An 18,330-nucleotide genomic window follows, 5' to 3' on the forward strand; every position below is an offset into this window, starting at 1 on the left:
CAGTAGGAATTTTATTTGTATACACACTTCTTAGGAGACACCAAGGCTACACATTGAGGATGCAGTGCTAACCGCTTCAGCTCTCAGATGACCAGGGCTGAGGGATGTGGCCTGAGGAGGTGGCTGTAAAGTCAAGATCCCAGGGTGAAGGGCCCCTGTCCAGCTGGGTGACCCCGAGATGCACCTGCCGCGATCTGACTCCATTTGCTTAACCATCAAATGAAAGGACTGGATGTGCTGACTTCTAAGGTCTCTGCCTGCCCCAGAATATGAATTCAGCTGCCTTCTGGAAGCATTTTGCTGCAAAACTTTCCAACTATAAAATCCAGATAATAATCAAGATGACACTGTGCAATTTGACATAGTTTCAACCAGGGTTTTTAACTATTAGTAACCTGAATTGCAATGATTAAAGTAGTCAATCATTTGAGAATAGAACTTTTGTTCTTACTGAATATGTAGATGGAAGATTAAGTAGGAAGGAGGAAAAGGAAAAATTAAAAATTAGTCACATGAGAGTGTGTCATGAAGAGGTATTTTTAAATTACACCACAAAACTACACATACACACACACCTCCTACAAAAGTGGAAAACGTTGTTAGAAGTTTAAAATTTGACAGACAGAGGCCTAATTTAAAAAGCGCTAGAGCTAGCTAATAATAGTTTATGGAGGGGCTTTAAAAAGTCTCTAAATGTTCTCTCAGTTTTTGCAACTAAATCCCTACATTGAATTTCTAGCTTCTGTCTTATTAAAATAATTTTCTTTTGCAAAGCAAATATACTTTCTGCTCCCTTTTAAGTAATACAGGATATTGGCTAAGGTGTGTTGCAGTAAATGGACAATCTTACTCACTACTAGCAGTGTAATGTAAGACTGCCTTCCTGTAGGATAACACAGAAATAGGTGCAAATAGCTCTACCTTTGTATCTTGAAATTAGGGAAATAATTAGAGATGCATCTAGAGATGTATGCTACATGGATACACAGAACAGAGTTATTTATATTATTGAAAATGTAACTACTTAAATGTCCAATACTAGATGAACTGTTTGATAAATGCTGTCATGTGAACAGAAAGAAATACTATGCTCTTACTGATATTTTTATAAAATTTTATATTATCACTTTATATAATGTTATGTGAAAAGAGCAGGCTCAAAACTACATAGTTGTGATTTGGAATTTGTAAAAAAATGTAATAAATATGCCAAAATACTACTGATAGTTTCTTTGGTGGGATTATGAAAGATTGAAATTTACTTCTTTACTCATTGTGGTGAGTAAAAGCTTTTATAGATAATATTAATGGTTACAGACACTACACGTAAGTCAACTACTGGACCATGGATCAATACCAATAAAATTTTAAATCTCTAATAACATCGATAAACAAAGACAATATAGTTAATTTTTCAAAATGCCCATCCTCCCACTCCCATCAAATTATTCTGTCATAAACACTGAAGGAGGCAGGTGTACAGTCACGGTGGTAATGACGACTACAAAAGCAGGCTGAATTTCAGCTGCTGTTCAAATGTAAGGGCCATTCCTAGCTCAGTATACCTATTTCATAAAACTGAATTTTCTGAAACTTAAACACATCAGAGAATTCAGGGATAAGAATCATGTGGACTCTTTAGCTTGTGCTTTTTGTAGGTCTCCAAATTTATTTTCCATGCATGTTTTTAATTTCCTTTTATTTGTATTTAAAACAAATTTTTAATACCCCTTTCATGCATTTGTCCCACCTGCCACCCTCCCCACCCACCCCATCGCTGGAAACCACCAATCTGTTCTCTGGATCTATGAGCCTGCTTTCTTGGATTTTAAATTCTCCAGAATAAAAACAAACAAGTGTGGGGTTACTAAAGGTCAAAGTAAAAATGAGGCTCTTGCATTGAAAAGCACCATTCTTGCTGCCCAAATCAATTATGTGTTTACTGTCAGATACATCACCTAGCTGAGGTATTTGGTGAACTTCTGTTCGGCTTTCACAATATCCTTGATACAGTGTTGTCTACATTTGTGGGTGTAATGCAAAACATTTCTGACTGATAGACACCTACTGCTATGGTTCTTTCCTATTCATGATCTCCTCCCCAGCTCCCCTTCGAACCTTTGCCCCACCTGTGCTCTCACTTCTAATTTCTCTTCTGTGGTGCTGGTGATAGGTGGTCAGCTGCTCTGTCTTTCCTACGTAATTTCCTTCTCCTGAAAGGCACCCCCCCACACACTCTTACAGGGTTAACAGCAATGACCTCAGGAGTTAGACACTGTGGACATGACAGATGCCCTCTCTAAAAGTGCACTAGCAAGATGCATGCCAAATAGCTGCCTAGGAGCCACAGAGGGCATTAGGAATAACCTTTTCCTGTGACCACAGCCTGCTTCTCAGCCCCTCAAAGTGTCTCACTTAGCATGCTGCCGGGCAACTGGGTCATATGTAACTGAAAGTGAACAGTGATATGCAAACAATCACCACTACAAGCAAGTCAAGCGTGAGTCTTGCTGAAAGTGAAGGTCCTGCAAAAGGCGTAAACTGTCAGCTGCCTTATCATTCAAAATGATGGAGCAACAAATACGGAATGAAAATGTATGGCTTCTCTCAACACAGAAAATAGAGGGGTGGGTGGATAGTAGACATGTGTATATTGGAAGATGTTGTAAGATAATTGAATCAAAGACAATTCAAGACTGGAACCAAGGTAAGCATTTGAATGTTGGGCCTTGAGGTATTTGGGGCTATTATTGCCCTTTAAGAAAAGCATTCAACTGAACATATACAGAAGGTCTCACAATTGATCAAACATACCTAGAGTTTTATACTCAGCCTAAGAAAAAAAATTATACCCAAAAGATAAATTGCATAAAGGAAATGTTATAAATGCTATGCAAGAAAAATACAATAGTATCTGTCCTTTAGTTTCCATATTAGCCAGGTAAAAAATTTTATGTAAAAAAAGTGGACATGAATAATGTTGCAATATCCTTGATACTCTGTTGTCTTCATTTGTGGGTGTATCGGCAATACACTGGCAAAGATAACTATAATGAATAAGAGCACATTAAACTTCAACAAATGATAATAACCAGAATGGGGGAATTTTGCTTCATGTAAACTACACCTATAAACCTTACTTTACAAAAATGGAAAACACACTCAGTGTAGAAATTGTGCAAAGGCAGAAAGACATAAAGAAGGATATAAAATTCATCTTTAATTTCATCAGCCATATGATAACTGCAGGTTTAACATTTTCGTGCATCTTTCTGGGTGTTTCTCCCATGCATATACTATAAGCTCATATCACTACTTTTATTTTTTGACTTTATAATAATTTTCCATATCATTCTTTTTTGGCATCACTTTTAAGGGCAACCTAATCATTCCTTACCATTTGATTTTTAGATGGTTTTTGAGTTTTTGCTTTTAAACAATATTGATGAATGTGTCTTCTATGTCAAGAATCTGCCTTTATACCAGTGAAAGGGCAGCTAGATAGTGATCCTTGACATCTGTCCCAGAACTCATCCTTGTGTGGGCAGATGTTTTCATTTCTCCCAGGTTAAGTCTGGGAGTGGAATTACTGATCATACAAAGTGCATATTTAACTTTAGAAGAAACTACCCAAGTGTTTTCCAAAGTGGCTGTACAATTTTGCATTACCACTAGCAATGTATGAGAATACATCTTACTTTTTAATCAGAAAAATTTACTATTATTAAGGTTTCAGGGGATGTGGTCACTATAGCTCCGTAAATAGTATTTCTGGTATGACTAAGTTGAATACCTATAGGCCAAAGATAAGGATTTTTGTCACTTTATCTTGAGCACAGTGGAGAACTCCCATAAGCTTTAACGGTTAAACAGGTTTTCCAGTTTTCAAGGTTATTCTCAAGTTCTGGAATTTGAAACAGTCTAAAGTCCTGTAAGTGTGTAGTCTTGTCAACTTTGGCAGGGCTGATGTGTGAAGAAAGTATGGAAAAAGGAGCCAAAATTATTTGAATATTTGGTTATAACCAGATAATCCATTTATTTGAAAACATCTATAAAAATAAAAATTCACTCTTTCCTAAACCCATCTATTTCCCATTATTTCCTAACTCAGCCTAGCATTGCTGTTGATCACAGTTCTAGCTGTTCATTGTTGTTTGTTTTAATGTTGAGTGTCAGATCATAAATGATTTCTCTCATGCAGAAAATCCAGTAAGTTTTTTCATTTAGAAAAATATACTAAAATTACATTTAACATACTGTTTTACTCAGCAACAGATTCAGTTTATTACTTATATAACAATGTTCAAATAGTCTTTAATTAGTGAAAAATGAATCACTCTGAGACTATATAACAAATTTTCAAAAAATTGTCTACAGTAGGTTGACATCATTTCAGATAATCATAAAACATAATTTGATGATTTATGTTTTAAACCCTTTCTTTAATGATTTAAAAGTCTACAGTGTCTCTGGCTCATTATTATGAATATCAGTTGTAACTGCATAATTCTATGAAAGAAGAAGTTACAGCTGATTAGGCTAAATCCAACTATTAGACGTACAGTGGTAATAGAATCGATTCTTGAAAGCTATTTAATTATCATCTACTTTTGTTTCATAGAAATAGCTTAGAATTTCTGAAAATCTGTTAGTATTTTCTTATCATCTGAATTCTGGGAAAAGTATCTTTTTACTGCTTTAGGAAATCTGACTCTACCCAATAAAGGTGTAGGGAACATCATCCAGGAGGTGTACTTGTCCTGCTGGAGACAGGGCACCGTGGTGAGCACGCTACAGGGCTGCCGGTGGGTCTGTGCAGCGGATGCACTTTCCTCGAATATTTTGTGACCAGCTGAATCATTACTAGCTTTCTCTCCATTGTATGGTTAAATCAAACTAAAAAGAACTTTTTAATAAGGATATGTAAATCAGACCTGCCAAATACCTGCCAAAGACCAGTCAAATACTGGCTTTTATGTGACAATTTGTAATGTTACACAATAAAATAAATATGCATCACACAACCTGAGTTTGACATTTTCTAATGGGTACCGTAAATCTTTTTAACCTTATTTTAAAGAGGAAATCTCTTTAAAGTTTTTTTTTTATTTGGTAAGACTTTCAACATGATACTCATTTTCATTAACCTATAGAATTTGGTTTTAAAATATTTTTTCTCATCCTTGTTAGATTAGGTTAAGAAATAGATGGAAAATGAAGGAACATATAGCAGCGGTTTTCACAGTCACCACATTCCCCAGTACTTTGCTCTGGGAAAAAAAAAATTCCTAATCAAAGCTAGATTTGATGTAAGAATCATTATTTGAAAGGGAACAAAAGAGATTTTATTGACTATGACACATTTCAAAGGCATGTATTTCCAATGCTAGTTTTTTCTAAATACAGTACTGTTTCCACTGAGATGTTTCCCATGCACCACACTACTCATGTGACTGGAGTATTCTGGGTTACTTAAAAGTAACTGCTCAGATACTTTTAAAAAGTGTTTGCTTTCCTCAATACATCTAACTTAAGTAAGGTATTAAGAAAGTTGTTCCCTTTGAACAAAGAATTGCCTGCTTAACTTTAAAATCTTCTCTTCTTACATGGGATTAGGTAACAAAGAAATTAGCAGCACTGACACAAAGCTTGGATTTAACACCTAAGAGTAAAGCCTTGAAGCATTTGATTTTACAAATCAGTATAAACACAGCAATAATCTCAAAGTATTAATCCCTCTTCTAGGGCTGTTTCTAGTGGAGAGTACTATTTGCCAACTGGAACAAATATCATAGTTGCTTCTCAAAGTTTTCATCTGTGGACAAGAGCAGAGCCTTTATGAAATCCATCAGAACGTTCTGTGACAAAAAGAATAAAAACTTTTCCTTTGCTATATGTTGCTTGTTAACAAGACATAATATTCTTTTACCAATAAAATGGCCTCAGTAATAGATTGAGTAAAATAAAGTTTGATAAAAATAAATTTTAAGAAAACAAAATCTGTAAAAACTACTATGCTTATTTTTGACTTTTCAAATATTTATATTTCACATATTCAGATTGCAATGCTTGTAAAATAATTTTAAAATGCTTGTTTTTACAGTCCGATGGATATGTTCTTTTAAATAGATTCAAATATAACCTGTGATTTGTCTTCCTGTAAGACAAAACCTCCCCAAATTAGCTTTACTAATAAATTAAGCCACTTTTATGTAAATGCTATATATTCTTTGCTAATATATATAATCACAAAAGTTAATGAAATTTCAAGAACTCATTTTCTGATTAGTTTTAAAAATTGAGATATAACTGATCTTCATAACACAGTATGTCTGAACTAGAATACATTCTAGTACAGTAATAAACAGTTAATATTCTCTAACTATGCCCTATTTGAAATAGAAAATGGTAACATGAAATAAAGAACTCATTTTATCCAAACACTTTAAAAGCACTTCATAAAATCTTTCTAACATGAAGACTGTTCAAAGGATACTTTGCCACACAGAAATTCGACAAACATATCACAAAATATTGCAGTTAAGTTTCAATTAGAGTGGTAGCATACAGTTCTTAACAGGAGAATATGACAGTTTATTTGCATGGAGTCCATGCTGTGGGAGTTCATGGTTTTACTTCATGATAAAAAATCACCAGTAATGAATATTTGAAAAACATAATTGTATACAGAATAGGGGAATTATTCAGGGATTGGAAAAAAAAAGGCTCATTACTTTTGGCGGATCACTAAGAGTTTAGCTTTTTATTCAAAGAAATGGAACAATCAATCTACATGTTGAATGATAAAGGCTTCCCTTCTACAAGGCTTCATTTTTCAAGGAAAAATACAGAAAGAAAAAAATCAATATAGAGAGTAGTTTAGTCCTGGAAAGGGCTTTCTTAAAGAGAAACCTCAGTCAAGGTTGAAAGAGCAATTAATGCAGGCTCAAAAATCTGGGCCATTCTGATAGAGTTCGGTTAACATGTGGCAGAAGTAATCATCCACTTGTGAAAATGATTTTCGGTTCATTCTCAAACACCTTTCAGACACTCATGATCCCATTTAACTGACAACAATACCGGCTATCTGTGGGCACCATTGCATTTGATGTGAAAACCAATAGGGACCAAACGCCCTCAGGCACTTTCAGTCAGGCCCCCACGTTTGCTGCTGCCTGCATAAAGGGAATCTTTCTTTCACTATATTCTCTCTTTTATTTAACCCCATAAGATTAAGCTTTTTATTATTATTATTATTATTTTGTTTTCTGCTGAGGATGAGAAAAAGAAACTGACTCGGACGACGGTGTGGACTGGGCATTAAGAAACCTGGAAGTAAACAGTTTCCAGTTGGCTTTTACACTTCCAGAATTTTTACAGGAGTACAAGAGGTGGGCAGGCAAGGAAAGGATCACCAAACAAAACTGCATAACGTTTTGAGGGAAACTATGACTGAAGAAAAATCTGAAACGCCTACTGTTTAACATCAAGTAAGAAGATGTGGGTTATCTATAAACAGAGACTTACAAACATAAACTTGAGTGAAATGCAGAGTTCTCCGCTCCTTTTCTGTATCACACCTTGGAGAATCAGTAACCTAAACACTGTCACCCTTCCTCCTTTTCCTGAGAAGTCCCATCTCCTGCTAATTTAATCTCAGTAAAATCTGAGTTGCATCTCAGCTTGTATCAGCATTATCAGATTAAATATAACAGTCAAAGGTATAAAAATGATCTTTTAAAAATCAGTTTGCCATTGCACAATCTAGAATACGGAGAGAGATAACAAGAGCAACAGGTCACCATTCTTAAAATAAATGGCAATACCCTGTCACCTAGAAACAAAACTGAGCTGGGGAAATTACGTAAATAGTTCTATGAGAAGTTTTAATAGCTAAACACAAGACAATCTAATCAAATTGTACAGTGAAATCTTTTATTAAGAAGGCAGTTTTTCCCATATTTACCTAGGATAACTGATGGTCAGGGTTCTCATACCTTAATTCGCAGGAACAGAGTCTTAATACATATTTTTAATATTTCATAATGTCAACAAAGCTGATACTTATAAAGTTATATAAATATGTTAGGGTATTGTTCTAATATATTCGGCCACAGACGGCATACTTTGTAGGCATGGCTTCATGTTTTCCCTCAGTTTAAATGGCCACAGAGTAATACTTTTTGGCATGTGCAGAAGTTTCACTGCTTTGTTCAAAGTTAAATTAGTGAGCCTTCCAAGTTGATTATGAAACATCTCAGAAGAGGGTAAGAGGGAAAAATGTTCAAAGAACCAACATACTAGACTAGAGTCCAGTGAGACCCAACCCTACAGGGAACATTACACACAGTCAAGCCTGTGCCTCAGCCCCTTAGGGGTAAGATAGAAGGTGAGGATCTGAATTTCTGGGGGTCACATTATGACACATTCCAAACAGAAGGACACTCCAGACCACTTGGCAAAAAAGCTTTTGGGCATCTAAAGACCAAAGGGAAATAATTCACTGAGGTAACCCTAGATATTTTTATGACATTATTCATTAAGTTTTTCTCTCCCTGAAAATGCAAATGGCTTGGTAATAATAAAACAAAAGTTTTAACAAAGGCTTTTATGTTGTGTGTATCAAGCTGTATCTTGACTACCGGGACTACCCTTGGGGGGCACAATATTCCTGAAACAAAGCAAAATGATTGAGTCCTTTTAAATGTTATATACAATATAGGTAATCCTGAGTTAACACAGTAGTTTAGGTCTTAGTTTCCTCGTCTGTACATGGAGCTATCTGGTCTACCCTTTTAATATTTAGGATACATTCAAGTGAAATACATACATAAAATGCCCATTTTGTCAATGGTATACACTCTAAAAAGGAAATCATGAGGAAGATTAATTTGGGATTCAGTGTTTTCCACTGTGTGTGTCTGCTGACATCTGGATACAAAGAAGTGCTATGCAGAAAAATAGTTTGGTGGGCAAATGAACGTGAGTCAATCGAAGCTAAACGTTCTGTCTGTGATGACTCTTGAGAGCCTGCAGGAGACAACAGTGAGACCCTGAGGAGCAGGAAAAGATGGCACAGGGTCTCCAAAATGACAGAATCTTGTTCACAGACTATTTTGAGGAAGTGATGACCTCCAGCGTACACTTGGGGAAATTAGCTGGACTAGATTACTGCTAATGAGTCTTTAAGCAAGAAAATTATGTAACCGAGTTTTACATACTGTTTAGAGTTAACTAATAACCTAATCATAATTAAAGTATCTTCTTCACGGCTAACATCATCTTATAAGAAATAGGTAAATACTTATGTTTGAAAAAAGAGTTTTCTGGAAAATTTGGATCATAATCTCCATAGATTGTGTTTGATTTCTGAAAGGTCTCTTGTTCGACAGTGTTACCTTCTGGTTTTAGTAAATGAGGATATCTTTGGAGAGCTCTGAAATGTAGAAAACTCTCTAAGTCCATCTTTAAAGTAACTTACCTTTGTGTGACTTATTTTCAAAGGCATTTGAATTCTTCCTGACACCCGACGTTTCACTGATTCTCTTCCCCAACAGCCATGTTCTACCTAAACTGTGTCATTTGAACTTCCAATTTTACACTTTGTGACCAAACTTAAGGGCGTCAAGGAGGATTGTGGAGTTCTGATTCAAGACTTGAGAAACTGAACAGAGACCCCCTTCCTAGCATCCCAGCTGACATGTACCTTGGCCTCAGGGTCTCAGTCATGGCCACTCTCTGGGGCTTACGTGATTGTTTTAATACATTGCCCAACCCAGGCTGAGGACCCAGCTTTGCTCCTGCTCTTACTAATCCTTCTCTGATACCCTGCTCTTGAATTTTCTTTTGATATACAATCTTATATTGTATACAACACAGTGGTTCAATAGTTACCCATATTAAATCCTCACCCCCACTAGTGCAGTTACTGTCAACATAGAAAGATGTTACAGAACCATTGACTATATTCTCCATGCTGTACTACCGTCCCCGTGACCAACTTATCTCATGATTGAGAACTTCTTGCCCATTTATCTCTCCCTCTCTACCCACCCACTCACTGCACCCCACCCCCTGCCATGGGAACCACCAGTCACTTCTCAGTGTTTCTGAGTCTACTGCTATTTTCTTCATTTTGTTTTGTTTTTATATTCAACAAGTAAGTGAAATCATATGGTATTTATCTTCTTCTGCTTGGCTTATTTCACTTAGCAAAATACCCTTTAAGTCCATCCATGTTGTAGCAAATGGCAGGTCTTTTTTTTTATAGCTAAGTAATATCCTATTGTATATATGTACCACCTCTTCTCTATCCATTGATCTATTGATGGACACTGGTTGCTTCCGTATCTTGACCATTGTAAATAATGTGGCAATAAACATAAGGGTACAGATATCGTTTCGAATCAGGGATTTTGTTTCTTTCGGTAAATTCCTAGAAGTGGAATTACTTGCTTGTATAATTTCTAATTCTAGCTTTCCATACTGCTTTCCACAGTGGATGCATCCACAGTGGATGCTCACATCTGTAAACACTGCCTGTGCTGAGTCTTTTGATGCCTTCCTTAGTTAACCAGGACACCAAACATTCCTTTGTACAAATACTGAGTTCTTGCTGCTCCTTTGTTCTCATGTTGCTTGCCTTACCCCATCAGACCCACACATCTTACAATTCCATCCATTTCTAACAATTTAAATGGATTCAGTTCTTGAGTTTCACATTTCCAATTTCTTCCCATCCCTCAGTCCTACTACAACTTTTTCAGAGAAGCCCTCTGACATCCCTAGTAGGGTCATAGTCCTATATTACACGTTAAGCAAAATGTGGACTTTCTCCTATAGACCTTCCATGGCCTCTGGCATGGCATATTGGACTGATGTCTGTTTCCAGCACAAGACTAAGTTTGGTGAGGGCAAGGACCCCATTAGTTATGGCTCACCAATCTACCCCAGCACTGTGCCTTTACATAGCAGATATTACATAAACATTTTTGGAATGACTACATGGTTGTTACTAGTTTTGTTATAGGAACAGTTATAATAACAACATGAAAGAAGTAAATCTCCAGCAAACAATCTTATAATATATATATTATATTATATTATATGTATATATATATATATATATATAAGAAAAAACACTGGAGAGACTTTGGACTTTCCATAACTGGTGATTTTACATTTATTTAGTCAAGAGTATTCAAATAGTTTTAGCAGAAAAAAGATGTTATCCTGATATTTAACTTAGCATAAAAGGTTAAAATGTAAGGGAAACATGGAGCAGCTGCTATGAAAGCAGAGACACAAGCTCGGAGTCAGTTACCTACCACCTATCATCCAAGCTAAGGACACCCACGTCTTCAGGTGAAGCAGTTTGAACCACTTGTGAAAGTGGCCCCAAGATTACACTATTACAAGGGCCTTTTAGTCAAAGTGGAATAGGATATAGTCTATGCCTAAGGATTTCAATATAGGGTAACTCCCACTAATACTCTTTTTTTCTAACTTTCTGATACATGAACGTTGTTGGAGACTCTGAGGAGGCCTAATACTTTAGTATCTCTTTTCTTTGCCTGAGTTCTGAACAAACTGGCTTAAGACAAAAGAATTAACAGGAGGCTAAGCCATCACCTTGTTACTGATAAAGAAAATACTGAAGAATATGGTTGGTTTACTTCTGTAAGAAGTGGGCTCCCTTCTGAGGTTCAGCATTATTATCCGACATACTTTCCCCACTCCGGGCACGGACCACAGCAGACAGGACATGCCTGTCCACGTGGAGATCCTGCCACTGACAGACTCATGCAGGGACAAGCAGAGGACAGTGCTCCCTGTGGGCGACTCCCCTTCAGGGCACAAACAAGAGGGGAAAGAAACCATCTAAGGATGCCCAGTTCCTGCTCTCAAGCTAACCCATCTGATAAATCAAAAAAAGGGGTGGAGAGAAGCCAGGGGTATCACTGTTATGAATATCCCTCCACCTGGAAGCAAATTATTAGGGATACAAAACAAACATTTTTTCAAAATAGAGAGGGAAGTGAAAATAATCTGGGAGAAGAGAGAAAAAAACACAATGAAGAATTCTCTCATGACTCTTTAACTTCTACCTGTTTTGTACTCAGTGCAACTTTCATTTTTTTCATCTGTAAAATAGGAATGTCGTCATTTACCCTGATTGTGTCAATAGAAAAATCTAGTGAAATGATCTATATAAAGGGGCCTCTGAAACCATAAAGCACAATATAAATCAAGGCATCAACACCACCATTCTTACTGTAACAGTAGTAGTAGTATATCTTACCAAAAATTTCAATTTAACTTTTCTGAAGGACCCTTCGGAAAGCATGGGAGGAGGGACAATGAAATTTACAGCTCTGTACATTTAATGAAAAAGAAATTTTTCAAAGAGTGGGGCAAAATTTTAAGTACATTTTAAACAGAAGTATAGTTATGATATCACAAGTTATAACAAAACCACTAGTTCTCATTCATTAGATAAAAATAGTATTTCCATTAAGTTGTATGTATTGTTTCCCAGTTACTGAATTCCTTAGATTCTAAAGAAATTACTACTTATCGACCAATTAAAATATCCTAAAATACTATAGAAAAGTATACTTTGATGTTCAGCTTCTCACACACATTTATTTGGAAAAGGATGAATAACAAAAAAGGCAATAGTAATATGAGAGCCATATACAATCAGGTTAGGATTCATTGGCTAAGCTTGTCAAAATGTCCCTCTTTCTCCTTTAACTTAAAGTGTAAGAAATCCATTTATTTTTTTTGATTTACCTTTTAAACTATATTCACAATGCTTCTGCCTATGAGTTCAGGATACCAAGAAAAAAATCAAGGTAATCAATAGAAAAAAAACCTTTGACATTCATATAACATAGTCGGAATTTCAAGTCTTAGATATTTTTGGTTAAAATTGACCTGAATGATATCTTTCATTATTCATACACTACTAAACATTAAAATTTCTCTATACTAATTTGATAAAATGTCTTGACAAGTTTGATATGTCCAAAATGAACTACTACTTCACCTACTATTAACCTTTCTTCTTACATGTTTTTTTTTAAAGACGATGTCTTGAAGGTTACTTAAAACTACTTAAATACTGTCATTTTTATTATGAAGTTCTCTATTCAATAGACAAAAATATTTCTATTTTCGGGGAATGCTTGCGCCATCTATTGGGGAAATCTATTACTACTTCTGTTAAACTGTTAACACTTCAAACATACTTGGGACGCACTTTCCTGTAAAAGCAACTTTCGAACAAATTCTGGTCCTCTTCTTTTTTGCATTGAAGGCTTGTTTCAGTATAGGAAATCAGTACCTTTACCCCAAAGCAACACAGATATACATTAGTTCAAATAATTCAATATTCCCTTCCTAATGGAATCATCTGACAGTTACACATTCACAGGCAAAGGTATATGTGAAAGAGAAAAACACATACGGAAGAAAGGAGATAAATAACCATTTTAATATTTGTTTAAAGAGCATACTAGCACCGAATTTTAAAACACAGACCCTTTCCCATTTAGCCATAAAGATTAGAATTGTTACATCAATTTGTAGAATATCAAGACCATAGAAAGGAATTAAAGCCATTTTGAAGGTATCATTGGCTTTTTCTTAATAAGTAACCGTAACCCCAACCATAAGGTGCAGTGCAAAATAAAATCAGTATAGAGAAGACAATGATCTCTAAACCGCCCTTTTTCCTATTCTCTTTATGGGAGGACCACCTAAACAGCAGAAGTACCAAAAAGAAATTTGGGATCCGTTCATTTTCAGTTAACAAGGCATGTTATTCTTTTTTCCCTAGGAATCTTGCTGGAAGGTTATGTATCATAATTATATCCCTGGGTGTGCGGTTTGATTCAGCTGGTGGCACATGTATATCTGCTTTTCAGTGGGATGCATGAATTAGTAGGAAGTTACCATAAATCATACTGTAGTTGTAACTAACTAGAATCCAAATAATTTTCAGTTTATCAGAGGTGTCTCCCCCTTTCCTCTGCTCTATAATTAGAGGAAAATAGACAAGAAAACAAACTGACCTCAGAGATTGTAAGACATGGAGTTAGCACTCGTTACTGATATTTAATATTTGGTCTGCACAGTTTAGGACAAGAGCTCTGTTCACCATAAACATTAACGTAAGGTAGAAAATATTATGCAAAGTGAAAATAAACTACTATGGGAGTTCTTAGAGTTCTCAGCAGTCATAAATTCTCAGATGACCACAGGTAAATAAATGATCCTTAATCACCAAACATAATTCAAATATATTTAAAGCAATGCAGAAGTCTAGGAAATATGAAGGGAATTTTCAACAATAAATTTGGAAATGAAGGGTATCTGATGAGACATTTCACTTTCAAATTAACTTTTTGTTCAATCTGAAAGTAAAAAAAAAAAAGTAAGTAGAATGACAGACTACAATATTACATGAGAATATATCCTATTGTAGCATACATTGTAGATGGAAATTTTCCAAATAACTATTCCCAGTGCATTTCATCATCACTGTTTTCCTCGTAATGGGTTCACATTTTATTTTTTGAGATCTACTGAATTTGAACTTTACATATATTATTTCAATTGATTTAACACTGCTAGAAGGTAAGTATTGTTATTCTACAAACTACAATGAACTTCAACTCCTGATACTTTTAATACTACAAAAACTGTGCTAAGGACTACCTTTAGTGAACAGTATTAAAGTTATTTAATTAACAATATTCATTGAATATTTATACTTTCTGACTTTCCTACAAGATTGATTTTACAATTATAGTTAATTGTGAAGGAATGGCCCTTTCCTATGTATAAAACACTAATTACATGTAAGATTTTACCTTATATATGGAGAAAGTGGTCTTGATCTCAAATAACAAGATTCATTGAAGAGTACTCCTTGTATACTGGGTGAGCAGCATCCTATAGTTGCTGCTGGATTGGCTGTGAATGAGAGTTGTTTACTTACACGGCAGGCTATTTCCTGGTGGTGGGTGTCAAGGTGGGAGTCTTCATTTGGAGAAAAGACTAAGACCGAATTGGAGGGGAGCTCATGAGGACTGGAGCGCAGAGTATCGCATGACAATAGATAAACGGGTCAGAATCCAACAACATGGTGGCAAGCTTTGCTACCAGTTTCTTATATTCCCTGTGACTATTTGTTCTCCTGCAGCATAAAGACTTTCAGAAGTTCTACATTACTTTAACTGACCAAAGAGAAAAGGGAAGGAATGTCTATAGTGGAAGCGAAGGAAAATGAAGTGAGATAGGGCATATCCAAGGCCTGCCATCGTAGGAAGGGAAGAGGAGGTCAGGGAATGTTCAGGAAGGGAGAACTCACAGTCCCCGCCTCATGGTGTGCCTCCAAGATTCTCCTTCCCAAAATGTTAGAAGCTTGGAGTTCCTCTCATAAAAGCAGTGAAATTCTCTTTCAGTAGTTTCCACTAACTCTCAGGAACAGAGGAACAAAAATAACTACTTATTTAAGAATTAGTATAGTCCTTATACTAGTGCTATACTAGATAATTCTAAAGCTGGTTTCAGTTGAGTCTCATTGTTTCCTTACTGTTAAAAGAAGTAACGATTGGTTTCTTGATGACCTCAAAGGATTATCCTGGTAATCAAATGACCCAATCAACAGTTCTTTGAATAATGTACTATATAAGATGTAAAGAAGTACTGTTAACAGCATTATGTTGAAATCTAGGCCATGTCTTCATGATACTTCAAGGAATTAGATTTGAGAAATTCTATCAAATGCCTGATTTATCTACATAGCATAAAATAAATGACTTGTCTTAAATTTTCATGGATTTAAACTGTTTTTTGGGTAGTTGGGAGGGGATGGGAGTGACTAACTGTTCCAACTCATATAGACCCAGCTGTACAATCATGGACAAAAATACAGTATAATTCTTCAGACTCTTTTATTTACTGTTAATGTCAGTTAGGAACCTTTCCTAACAAACACATTTCATAGTATTTCAAGCACACTCATTCTTACTTAATAATTTTTCAACAGTTAGAAATTTTAAAGGTATGACGAAGTCCATTTATTCTAATTCAGCGGTTCTCAAATGTTACCAAGCAGTGAGACTTTACACAGTAAGAACGTAAGATTATAGAGTGTTGGGTCCCACACCCTGAGTTTCTGATTCAGTAGATCAGGCCTGAGAATCTGCATTTCTAACTAGCTCTCCAGTAAGGCAGATGTTCCTGTTCCAGAGGCTATACGTAACTGCTAATTAATCTAAACCTATTCTGAAACTTAAACAAAAACCTCAACCATATCTATATATTTAAAAATGTATTTTATCTAAAAGAATATAATTAGTTACTATTTCCTTAGAGCAAGCACTACAATTTTTCTCACTGAAATAAACCAAATAACATTTTTTCTATTTTCTTCTTAAATTTGATCATAGTGCCCCCAAGTGGATGAAAACATTACTAACAAGAAAGGGAAACGGAACAATTCTCACTGGGATGGAGTTATGCCAATTTATCTTTGTGTTTGCCAGAATGCCCAACCTGGTGCTTTACCCAGGATACGCTCAGTAGAGGTTAATTGAGCAAATGCTCACACATACTTTAGGAAGGCCTGCCACTCTTATCCTGTGTTTTATATGTAAAACACTAATGTTGGGCAAAGTAATCTCAAAACTCTTTTAGTTATTAAATTCCATGCTGGCACGAAGTAACCACAAAACCTATTTAGAATAAAGTAGAATTTAAAGAAATAACCAACAGGGAAACCAATATTATTCTATGCTCTCCATTCTCACCATCACATATTTCTTCATAGTTGTGATGGTATTGCAATAATAATTTACTTAGGGTTTAGGAAGAAAATGATTCATACTTAAAGGATTGAATATAACAGACTCTATCTAGCTAAATAAACACTTACCAATGCAAATGCTGGTGTTGTCTATTTGTGCCGTATCTTAGAGGAACTCTTTGTAGAAAAGTAAATTTTTCTTCCTATGTATAATCAATGTTTACAGTACATGCCATAGAAATTTATGTATATTTTGTGGTACTATAATTCATCAAAAAATCTAGCCGAATATATTTACTTTCATAGGTATATATAGAATCCATAAATTGAGGGGCCTTAGTTGATATCATAAAGGGACAATGTTGATGTGTAAAAACTATTTGCAGCATAAAACACTCATAAAGAGGTTTGTAACTTACAGGCTTGATACTGACTAGATCTTATTCTTTAATAATTCTCTTACATGCATGTACATGTATCCCTGTCTTCCTGCTATGTGCTAGCATCTATATCTGTATCTATATATTCATCTCTTCACTGCTTTTCAACATTCTGTTAATTTCAGAAAACTCTTTAAAATAGATAGTCACAATTAAAAATTTCTTAACCACTTAAATCAACAAACTCATTCAGTATAAATGCTGTAAGGAGGCTAATGAATACATTTACCTCTATATTTTCCTTAGCTTTCTTAAGCACATATGAAATATGTATCTTATATGAAATACCCAGAGAAGTCTGTTATTTCATGCCAATTAACAAATTGCTAACATGTCATGTTAATAAAAAAAGCAATTGACCTAAGTAGAAGGGCTAATTAAATGGAGTAAGATAATTAAACGATTCTCAATATGTAATCAAAAATTATGGCTGGAAGTGTTTCACAATGTTGTCTTTTTGTTTTCAAGTATCTGCCTATCTGCAAAATTCTAATCAGTGTATCCATATGCCTAAAAGACAGATCCAGTGCAGATGTTAATTTATTGCATGATAGAAATCAGGTGTTCAATTACAAATAATGGGGTGTATGAGAGAACGTCTAAGATTTCCATTTAGCTGAACACATGCATCTCAACCGACAAATGATTGCAAAGCATTCACATTGGAATTAGCTACTAACATGCACCCAGGGCACATCACATTCAACTCCTTTATTATCCTCATTATATAATATTCACATCTCCAGCCCCGTGTTACCTAATTTGCCACTGATTTAGGAGTTTGAATATTTAGTGATCTAAATTCCATTTATTGTAACTGAAATCTTTTAAAAGGATGATTTTGTTTTTTATCTAAGCTCTAGGGCACTTTAACATGAGGTATTTTGTTTCTTAATCTTACACTTAAACAATAAAAATCATCTGCTTTTGTATAAAAGTACATTCATTGAACTAGGAATATTCTAAACTGTTAACACATTGAGCCATTTCAGCAAAGCCCTCCCAACACAGTATCTAAATGTTATTTTAGCAAAATAACTACACAGAGGGGTTTAAGTATACTCACTTGGT

General features: G+C 35.2%; 1 protein-coding gene across 21 annotated transcripts in view; it reads right to left on the reverse strand.

Annotated features, from left to right (window-relative positions):
* CADPS2 (calcium dependent secretion activator 2) overlaps positions 1-18,330 on the reverse strand; it is a 508,494-nt gene that overhangs the window by 186,571 nt on the left and 303,593 nt on the right. The gene's annotated exons all lie outside the window — the stretch shown is intronic.

The sequence above is a fragment of the Manis pentadactyla genome, chromosome 7, assembly GCF_030020395.1.
Source record: "Manis pentadactyla isolate mManPen7 chromosome 7, mManPen7.hap1, whole genome shotgun sequence".
NCBI lineage: Eukaryota > Metazoa > Chordata > Mammalia > Pholidota > Manidae > Manis > Manis pentadactyla.